We start from the raw sequence: 11,955 nt of genomic DNA, 5'->3' as shown, positions 1-11,955 counted from the left end.
ATCCTCAATCCTCAGTCCTCAATTTTCAATCCTCAATACAATATCCGCAATTCTCAGTTTTCAATACTCAGTCCTCAATCTTCAATCGTCAGTCCTCAATCCTCAATCTTCAACCCTCAATCCTCAATCCGCAGCCCACGACACTCAATCTTCAATCCTCAATCCTCAATCGTCAATCCTCAATCCTCAATCCAGAATACTCAATCCTCAACCCTCAGTCCCAAATCCTCTATCCTCAATGATCAAATCACAGGCGACAAACCTCAATCCTCAATATTCAGTGCTCACTCCTCAATTCTCAACGCACAACCCTCAACCCTCAGACATCAACCCTCAATCCTCAATCCTCAATCCTCAATCTCCAATTCTCAATCCTCAACAGAATATCCTCAATTCTCAGATTTCAATGTTCAATCCACAATCTTCAATCTTCAACTATCAATCCTCAAACATCAATTCTCAACATTCAATCCTCAACTCTCAGTCCACAATCTTCAATCCTCAATCCTCAATCCTCAGTCCTCAATCCTCAATCTTCAATACTCAATCCTGAATATTCAATCTCCAAACCTCAATCCTCAATCATCAGTCATCAATTCTCAATCCTCAATCTTCATTCCTCAAACCTCAAACCTCAATCTTCAATCCTCAATCCTCAATCCTCAATCCTGAATCCTCAATCCTCAATCCTCAATCCTCAATCCTCAAGCCTCAATCCTCAATACACAATCCACAATCATCAATCCTCAATCTTCAATACTCAATCGTCAATCCTCAATCCGCAATCCCCAATACTCAATCTTCAATCTTCAATCCTCAATCCTCAATCCTCAACCCTCAGCCCTGATCCTCGATCCTCAATCCTGAATCCTCAATCGCCAATCTTCAATCCTCAATACTCAGTCTTCAATCATCAATCCTCAATACTAAATCCTCAATCCTCAATCCTCAATCCTCGTTCCTTAATCCTCAATACTCAATCCTCAATCCTCAATGGTCAATCTCCAATCCTAGATCCTCAATCCCCAATCCTCAATCCTTAATCCTCCATCTTCAATCCTCAATCCTCAATTCTCAGTCCTCAATACTCAATCCTCAATCCTCAATCCTCAATCCCCAATCCTCAACCTTCAATCCTCAATCCTCAATCCTCAAGCCTCAACACTCAATCCTCAATCTTCAATTCTGAATACTCAATCTTCAATCCTCAACACTCAATCTTCAATCCTCAACCCTCAATCCACAATCCACAATCCGCAATCCTCAATCATCAACCTTCAATCCTCAATACTCAATCTTCAATCCTCAATCCTCAATCCTGAATCGTCAATCCTCATTCTTCAATCCTCAATACCCAATCTTCAATACTCAATCCTCAATCCTCAGTCATCAATACTCAATCCTCAATACTCAATCGTCAATCCTCAGTCCTCAATTCTCAATCCTCAATCCTCGTTCCTCAATCCTCGATACTCAATCGTCAATCCCCAGTCCTCAATTCTCAATCCTCAATCCTCGTTCCTCTAACCTCAATCCTCAACCCTCAGTCCTCATCCTCAATTCTCAATCCTCAATCCTCAAACCTCACTCTTCAATCCTCAATACTCAACCCTCAATCCTCAATACTCAACCATCAATCCTCAACTCTCAATACTCAACAGAATATCCTGAATTCTCAGTATTCAATACTCAAACCTCAATCCTCAACACTCAGCCCTCATCCTCCATGCTCAATCCTCAATCCTCAAACCTCAATCTTCATTCCTCAATCCTCAGTCCCCAATCCTCAGTCTTCAATCCTCAATCCTCAATCCTCAATCCTCAATCCTCAATCCACAATCATCAATACTCAATCTTCAATCATCAGTCCTCAATCCTCAATCCTCAATCCTCAATCATAAGTCATGAATACTCAATCTTCATAACTCAATCCTCAATCCTCAACCCTCAATCCTCATTCTTCAAACCTCAATCCTCAACCCTCAGTCCTCATCCTCAATTCTCAATTCTCAATCCTCAATCCTCAATCTTCAATCCTCAATACTCAATAATCAGTCCTCAAACCTCAATCTTCAATCCTTAATACTCAATCCTCAATTCTCAATACTCAACCATCAATCCTCAATTCTCAATACTCAATAGAATATCCTGAATTCTCAGTATTCAATACTCAAATCTCAATCCTCAACCCTCAGCCCTCATCCTCCATCCTCAATCCTCAGCCCTCAATACTCAATCTTCAATCCTCAATACTCAATCCTCAATCCTCAATCCTCAATCCTCAATCCTCAATCCTCAGTCATCAATCCTCAATACTCAATACTCAATCGTCAATACTCAATCGTCAATCCTCAGTCCTCAATTCTCAATCCTCAATCCTCGTTCCTCAAACCTCAATCCTCAACCCACAGTCCTCATTCTCAATTCTCAATCCTCAATCCTCAAACCTCAATCTTCAATCTTCAATACTCAATCCTCAATCCTCAATACTCAACCATCAATCCTCAATTCTCAATACTCAACCGAATATCCTGAATTCTCAGTATTCAATACTCAAACCTCAATCCTCAACCCTCAGCCCTCATCCTCCATCCTCAATCCTGAATCCTCAATCCTCAATCTTCAATCCTCAATACTCAATCATCAATCTTCAATCCTCAATCCTCAATCCTCAATACTCAATCCTCAATCCTCAGTCATCAATCCTCAATCTTCAGTACTCAGTCGTCAATCCGCAGTCCTCAATCCTCAATCCTCAATCCTCAATCTTCAATCCTCAATCCTCAATCCTCAATCTTCTATCCTGAGTACTCAATCTTCAATCCTCAATACTCAATCTTCAACCCTCAACCCTCAATCCACAATCCACAATCCTCAATCCTCAATCATCAATCCTCAATCCTTAATCCTCAATATTCAATCCTCAATCCTCAACAGAATATCCTCAATTCTCAGATTTCAATGTTCAATCCACAATCTTCAATCTTCAACTATCAATCCTCAAACATGAATTCTCAACATTCAATCCTCAACTCTCAGTCCACAATCTTCAATCCTCAATCCTCAATCCTCAGTCCTCAATCCTCAATCTTCAATACTCAATCCTGAATATTCAATCTCCAAACCTCAATCCTCAATCATCAATCAACAATTCTCAATCCTCAATCTTCATTCCTCAATCCTCAAACCTCAATCTTCAATCCTCAATCCTCAATCCTCAATCCTGAATCCTCAATCCTCAATCCTCAATCCTCAATCCTCAAGCCTCAATCCTCAATACACAATCCACAATCATCAATCCTCAATCTTCAATACTCAATCGTCAATCCTCAATCCGCAATCCCCAATACTCAATCTTCAATCTTCAATCCTCAATCCTCAATCCTCAACCCTCAGCCCTGATCCTCGATCCTCAATCCTGAATCCTCAATCGTCAATCTTCAATCCTCAATACTCAGTCTTCAATCATCAATCCTCAATACTAAATCCTCAATCCTCAATCCTCAATCCTCGTTCCTTAATCCTCAATACTCAATCCTCAATCCTCAATGGTCAATCTCCAATCCTAGATCCTCAATCCCCAATCCTCAATCCTTAATCCTCCATCTTCAATCCTCAATCCTCAATTCTCAGTCCTCAATACTCAATCCTCAATCCTCAATCCTCAATCCCCAATCCTCAACCTTCAATCCTCAATCCTCAATCCTCAAGCCTCAACACTCAATCCTCAATCTTCAATTCTGAATACTCAATCTTCAATCCTCAACACTCAATCTTCAATCCTCAACCCTCAATCCACAATCAACAATCCTCAATCCTCAATCATCAACCTTCAATCCTCAATACTCAATCTTCAATCCTCAATCCTCAATCCTGAATCGTCAATCCTCATTCTTCAATCCTCAATACCCAATCTTCAATACTCAATCCTCAATCCTCAGTCATCAATACTCAATCCTCAATACTCAATCGTCAATCCTCGGTCCTCAATTCTCAATCCTCAATCCTCGTTCCTCAATCCTCGATACTCAATCGTCAATCCCCAGTCCTCAATTCTCAATCCTCAATCCTCGTTCCTCTAACCTCAATCCTCAACCCTCAGTCCTCATCCTCAATTCTCAATCCTCAATCCTCAAACCTCACTCTTCAATCCTCAATACTCAACCCACAATCCTCAATACGCAACCATCAATCCTCAATTCTCAATACTCAATAGAATATCCTGAATTCTCAGTATTCAATGCTCAAACCTCAATCCTCAACCCTCAGCCCTCATCCTCCAGCATCAATCCTCAATCCTCAAACCTCAATCTTCAATCCTCAATACTCAATCTTCGATTCTCAATTCTCAATCCTCAATCCTCAGTCCCCAATCCTCAATCTTCAATCCTCAATCCTCAATCCTCAATCCTCAATCCTCAATCCACAATCATCAATACTCAATCTTCAATCATCAGTCCTCAATCCTCAATCCTCAATCCTCAATCATAAGTCATGAATACTCAATCTTCATAACTCAATCCTCAATCCTCAACCCTCAATCCTCATTCTTCAAACCTCAATCCTCAACCCTCAGTCCTCATCCTCAATTCTCAATTCTCAATCCTCAATCCTCCATCTTCAATCCTCAATACTCAATAATCAGTCCTCAAACCTCAATCTTCAATCCTTAATACTCAATCCTCAATTCTCAATACTCAACCATCAATCCTCAATTCTCAATACTCAATAGAATATCCTGAATTCTCAGTATTCAATACTCAAATCTCAATCCTCAACCCTCAGCCCTCATCCTCCATCCTCAATCCTCAGCCCTCAATACTCAATCTTTAATCCTCAATACTCAATCCTCAATCCTCAATCCTCAATCCTCAATCCTCAATCCTCAGTCATCAATCCTCAATACTCAATACTCAATCGTCAATACTCAATCGTCAATCCTCAGTCCTCAATTCTCAATCCTCAATCCTCGTTCCTCAAACCTCAATCCTCAACCCACAGTCCTCATTCTCAATTCTCAATCCTCAATCCTCAAACCTCAATCTTCAATCTTCAATACTCAATCCTCAATCCTCAATACTCAACCATCAATCCTCAATTCTCAATACTCAACCGAATATCCTGAATTCTCAGTATTCAATACTCAAACCTCAATCCTCAACCCTCAGCCCTCATCCTCCATCCTCAATCCTGAATCCTCAATCCTCAATCTTCAATCCTCAATACTCAGTCATCAATCTTCAATCCTCAATCCTCAATCCTCAATACTCAATCCTCAATCCTCAGTCATCAATCCTCAATCTTCAGTACTCAGTCGTCAATCCGCAGTCCTCAATCCTCAATCCTCAATCCTCAATCTTCAATCCTCAATCCTCAATCCTCAATCTTCTATCCTGAGTACTCAATCTTCAATCCTCAATACTCAATCTTCAATCCTCAACCCTCAATCCACAATCCACAATCCTCAATCCTCAATCATCAATCCTCAATCCTTAATCCTCAATTTTCAATCCTCAATCCTCAATTCTCAATCCTCAATACTCAATCTTCAATCCTCAATCCTCAATCCCCAATCCTCAATCTTCAATCCTCAATCCTCAATCCTCAAGACTCAATCTTCAATCCTCAATCCTCAATCCTGAATCGTCAATCCTCATTCTTCAATCCTCAATACCCAATCCTCAATCCTCAATCCTCTATCCTCAGTCATCAATCCTCAATCCTCAATACTCAATCGTCAATCCTCAGTCCTCAATTCTCAATCCTCAATCCTCTTTCCTCAGATCTCAATCCTCAACCCTCAGTCCTCATCCTCAATTCTCAATCCTCAATCCTCAATCCTCAATCTTCAATCCTCAATACTCAATCTTCGATTCTCAATTCTCAATCCTCAATCCTCAATCCCCAATCCTCAATCTTCAACTCTCAATACTCAATACTCAATCCTCAATCCTCAATACGCAACCACCAATCCTCAATTCTCAATACTCAATAGAATATCCTGAATTCTCAGTATTCAATACTCAAACATCAATCCTCATCCCTCAGCCCTCATCCTCCATCCTCAATCCTCAATCCTCAAACCTCAACCTTCAATCCTCAATACTCAATCTTCGATTCTCAATTCTCAGTCCTCAATTCTCAATCCTCAATCCTCGTTCCTCAAACCTCAATCCTCAACCCTCAGTCCTCATCCTCAATTCTCAATCCTCAATCCTCAAACCTCAATCTTCAACCCTCAATACTCAATACTCATGCCTCAATCCTCAATACGCAACCATCAATCCTCAATTCTCAATACTCAATAGAATATCCTGAATTCTCAGTATTCAATACTCAAACCTCAATCCTCAACCCTCAGCCCTCATCCTCCATCCTCAATCCTCAATCCTCAAACCTCAATCTTCAATCCTCAATACTCAATCTTCGATTCTCAATTCTCAATCCTCAATCCTCAATCCCCAATCCTCAATCTTCAACCCTCAATACTCAATACTCAATCCTCAATCCTCAATACGCAACCATCAATCCTCAATTCTCAATACTCAATAGAATATCCTGAATTCTCAGTATTCAATGCTCAAACCTCAATCCTCAAACCTCAGCCCTCATCCTCCATCCTCAATCCTCAATCCTCAAACCTCAATCTTCAATCCTCAATACTCAATCTTCGATTCTCAATTCTCAATCCTCAATCCTCAATCCCCAATCCTCAATCTTCAATCCTCAATCCTCAATCCTCAATCCTCAATCTTCAATCCTCAATACTCAATCTTCAATCTTCAATCTTCAATCCTCAATTCTCAATCCTCAATCCTCAATCCTCAGTCATCAATCCTCAATCTTCAATACTCAATAGAATATCCTGAATTCTCAGTATTCAATACTCAAACCTCAAACCTTAACCCTCAGCCCTCATCCTCCATGCTCAATCCTCAATCCTCAAACCTCAATCTTCAATCCTCAATACTCAATCTTCGATTCTCAATTCTCAATCCTCAATCCTCAATCCCCTATCCTCAATCTTCAATCCTCAATCCTCAATCCTCAATCCTCAATCCTCAATCCTCAATCATCAATACTCAATCTTCAATCCTCAATCCTCAATCCTCAATCCTCAATCCTCAATCCTTAATCCTCAATCATCAGTCATGAATACTCAATCTTCATAACTCAATCCTCAATGCTCAATCCTCAATCCTCAATCCTCAATCCTCAATCCTCATTCTTCAAACCTCAATCCTCAACCCTCAGTCCTCATCCTCAATTCTCAATTCACAATCCTCAATCCTCAATCCTCAATCTTCAATCCTCAATCCTCACTACCCAATCTGAAATCCTCAGTCCTCAACCCTCAACCCTCAATCCTCATTCTTCAATCCTCAATACCCAATCCTCAATCTTCAACCCTCAATCCTCAATCCTCAATCCTCAATCCACAATCCTCAGTCCTCAGTCCTCAAACCTCAATCCTCAACACTCAGCCATCTTCCTCAATCCTCAATCCTCAATCCTCAATCCTCAATCCTCAATCCTCAGTCATCAATCTTCAATACTCAATACTCAATCGTCAATACTCAATCGTCAATCCTCAGTCCTCAATTCTCAATCCTCAATCCTCGCTCCTCAAACCTCAATCCTCAACCCTCAGTCCTCATCCTCAATTCTCAATCCTCAATCCCCAAACCTCAATCCTCAATCCTCAATACTCAATCCTCAATCCTCAATACTCAACCATCAATCCTCAATTCTCAATACTCAATAGAATATCCTGAATTCTCAGTATTCAATACTCAAACCTCAATCATAAACCCTCAGCCCTCATCCTCCATCCTCAATCCTCAATCCTCAATCCTCAATCCTCAATCTTCAATCCTCAATACTCAATCTTCAATCTTCAATCTTCAATCCTCAATTCTCAATCCTCAATCCTCAATCCTCAGTCATCAATCCTCAATCTTCAATACTCAATCGTCAATCCGCAGTCCTCAATCCTCAATCCTCAATCGTCAATCCTCAAACCTCAACCTTCAATCCTCAATCCTTAATCCTCAATCCTCAATCCTCAGTTTTCAATCCTCAATAGAATATCCTCAATCCTCAGTTTTCAATACTCTGTCCACAATTTCCAATCGTCAGTCCTCAATACCTCAATCTTCAACCCTCAATCCTCAATACTCAGACCACGATATTCAATCTTCTATCCTCAATCCTCAATCGTCAATCCTCAATCCTCAATCCTCAATCCCCAATTCTCAATCCTCAATCGTCAATCCTCAAACCTGAACCTTCAATCCTCAACCCTTAATCCTCAATCCTCAATCCTCAATCCTCAATTTTCAATCCTCAATAGGATATCCCCAATTCTCAGTTTTCAATACTCAGTCCACAATCATCAATCGTCAGTCCTCAATTCTCAATCTTCAACCCTCAATCCTCAATCCACAGTCCACGTCGCTCAATCTTCAAACCTCAATCCTCAATCGTCAATCCTCAATCCTCAACCATCAATCCTGAATCCTCAATCCTCAATCCTCAATCCTCAATCCTCAATCCTTAATTCTCAGACCTCAATAGATAATCCTCAATTCCCAGTTTTCAATACTCAATCCTCAACCTACAATCTTCAAATCTCAGTTCCCGAACATCAATCCTCAACACTCAGTCCTCAACCTTCAATCAATAACCCTCAAACCTCAATCTTCAATCTTCAACGCTCGACCCTCAATCCTCAATCCTCAATCCTCAATCCTCAATCCTCAATCCTCAATCGTCAATTCTTAATCCTCAATCGTCAATCCTCAATCCTCAACCATCAATCCTCAATCCTCAATCCCCAATCCTCAATCCTCAATCGTCAATCCTCAAACCTGAACCTTCAATACTCAACCCTTAATCCTTAATCCTGAATCCTCAATCCTCAATCCTCAATTTTCAATCCTCAACAGAATATCCCCAATTCTCAGTTTTCAGTACTCGGTCCACAATCATCAATCGTCAGTCCTCAATCCTCAATCTTCAACCCTCAATACTCAGTCCTCAGTCCACGACACTGAATCTGCAATCCTCAATCCTCAATCGTCAATCCTCAATCCTCAACCATCAATCCTCAATTCTCAATCCTCAATCATCAATCATCATGCCTCAATTTTCAATCCTCAATCCTCAATACTCAACCCTCAATCCTCAACCCTTAGTAATCCTCCCTCAATCCTCATTTCTCAATATCTCAATCATCAATCCTCAATCCTCAATCTTCAATCCTCAACACACAATCCTCAATGCTCATACCTCAATACTCAATCCTCAATCCTCAATCCTCAATCCTCAATCCTCTATCCTAAATCCTCAACCCTCAATCCTCAATACTCAATCCCCAATCCCCAATCCTCAAACGTCAATCCTCAAACCTCAACCTTCAATTCTCAACCCTTAATCCTCGATCCTCAATCCTCAGTCCTCAATTTTCAATCCTAAATACAATATCCGCAATTCTCAGTTTTCAATACTCAATCCTCAATCCTCAATCCTCAATCCCCAATCCTCAACCTTCAATCCTCAATCCTCAATCCTCAAGCCTCAACACTCAATCCTCAATCTTCAATTCTGAATATTCAATCTTCAATCCTCAACACTCAATCCACAATCCACAATCCTCAATCCTCAATCATCAACCTTCAATCCTCAATACTCAATCTTCAATCCTCAATCCTCAATCCTGAATCGTCAATCCTCATTCTTCAATCCTCAATACCCAATCTTCAATACTCAATCCTCAATCCTCAGTCATCAATACTCAATCCTCAATACTCAATCGTCAATCCTCAGTCCTCAATTCTCAATCCTCAATCCTCGTTCCTCAATCCTCGATACTCAATCGTCAATCCCCAGTCCTCAATTCTCAATCCTCAATCCTCGTTCCTCTAACCTCAATCCTCAACCCTCAGTCCTCATCCTCAATTCTCAATCCTCAATCCTCAAACCTCACTCTTCAATCCTCAATACTCAACCCTCAATCCTCAATACTCAACCATCAATCCTCAACTCTCAATACTCAACAGAATATCCTGAATTCTAAGTATTCAATACTCAAACCTCAATCCTCAACACTCAGCCCTCATCCTCCATGCTCAATCCTCAATCCTCAAACCTCAATCTTCATTCCTCAATACTCAATCTTCGATTCTCAATTCTCAATCCTCAATCCTCAATCCCCAATCCTTAATCTTCAATCCTCAATCGTCAATCCTCAATCCTCAATCCTCAATCCTCAATCATCAGTACCCAATCTTCAATCCTCAATCCTCAATCCTCAATCCTCAATCCTCAATCCTCAATTATGAGTCATGAATACTCAATCTTCATAACTCAATCATCAATCCTCAATCCTCAATCCTCAATCCTCAATCCTCAATCCTCATTCTTCAAACCTCAATCCTCAACCCTCAGTCCTCATCCTCAATTCTCAATTCTCAATCCTCAATCCTCAATCCTCAATCTTCAGTCCTGAATAATCAATCTCCAATCCTAGATACTCAATCCCCAATCCTAAATCCTTAATCCTCAATCCTCAATCCTCAATCCCCACTCCTCAATCTTCAATCCTCAATGCTCAATCCTCAATCCACAATCCTCAATCCTCAGTCCTCAATCCTCAGTCATCGAACCTCAAACCTCAATACTCAATACTCAATCCTCAGAGCTCAATACACAACCATCAATCCTCAATTCTCAATACTCAATAGAATATCCTGAATTCTCAGTATTCAATACTCAAACCTCAATCCTCAACCCTCAGCCCTCATCCTCCAGCATCAATCCTCAATCCTCAAACCTCAATCTTCAATCCTCAATACTCAATCTTCGATTCTCAATTCTCAATCCTCAATCCTCAGTCCCCAATCCTCAATCTTCAATCCTCAATCCTCAATCCTCAATCCTCAATCCTCAATCCACAATCATCAATACTCAATCTTCAATCATCAGTCCTCAATCCTCAATCCTCAATCCTCAATCATAAGTCATGAATACTCAATCTTCATAACTCAATCCTCAATCCTCAACCCTCAATCCTCATTCTTCAAACCTCAATCCTCAACCCTCAGTCCTCATCCTCAATTCTCAATTCTCAATCCTCAATCCTCAATCTTCAATCCTCAATACTCAATAATCAGTCCTCAAACCTCAATCTTCAATCCTTAATACTCAATCCTCAATTCTCAATACTCAACCATCAATCCTCAATTCTCAATACTCAATAGAATATCCTGAATTCTCAGTATTCAATACTCAAATCTCAATCCTCAACCCTCAGCCCTCATCCTCCATCCTCAATCCTCAGCCCTCAATACTCAATCTTCAATCCTCAATACTCAATCCTCAATCCTCAATCCTCAATCCTCAATCCTCAATCCTCAGTCATCAATCCTCAATACTCAATACTCAATCGTCAATACTCAATCGTCAATCCTCAGTCCTCAATTCTCAATCCTCAATCCTCGTTCCTCAAACCTCAATCCTCAACCCACAGTCCTCATTCTCAATTCTCAATCCTCAATCCTCAAACCTCAATCTTCAATCTTCAATACTCAATCCTCAATCCTCAATACTCAACCATCAATCCTCAATTCTCAATACTCAACCGAATATCCTGAATTCTCAGTATTCAATACTCAAACCTCAATCCTCAACCCTCAGCCCTCATCCTCCATCCTCAATCCTGAATCCTCAATCCTCAATCTTCAATCCTCAATACTCAATCATCAATCTTCAATCCTCAATCCTCAATCCTCAATACTCAATCCTCAATCCTCAGTCATCAATCCTCAATCTTCAGTACTCAGTCGTCAATCCGCAGTCTTCAATCCTCAATCCTCAATCCTCAATCTTCAATCCTCAATCCTCAATCCTCAATCTTCTATCCTGAGTACTCAATCTTCAATCCTCAATACTCAA

Source organism: Calliopsis andreniformis, chromosome 11 (genome assembly GCF_051401765.1).
Source record: "Calliopsis andreniformis isolate RMS-2024a chromosome 11, iyCalAndr_principal, whole genome shotgun sequence".
Taxonomy (NCBI): Eukaryota; Metazoa; Arthropoda; class Insecta; order Hymenoptera; family Andrenidae; genus Calliopsis; species Calliopsis andreniformis.
The sequence above is the reverse complement of the archived record's forward strand: the minus strand, read 5'-3'. Positions refer to the sequence as shown.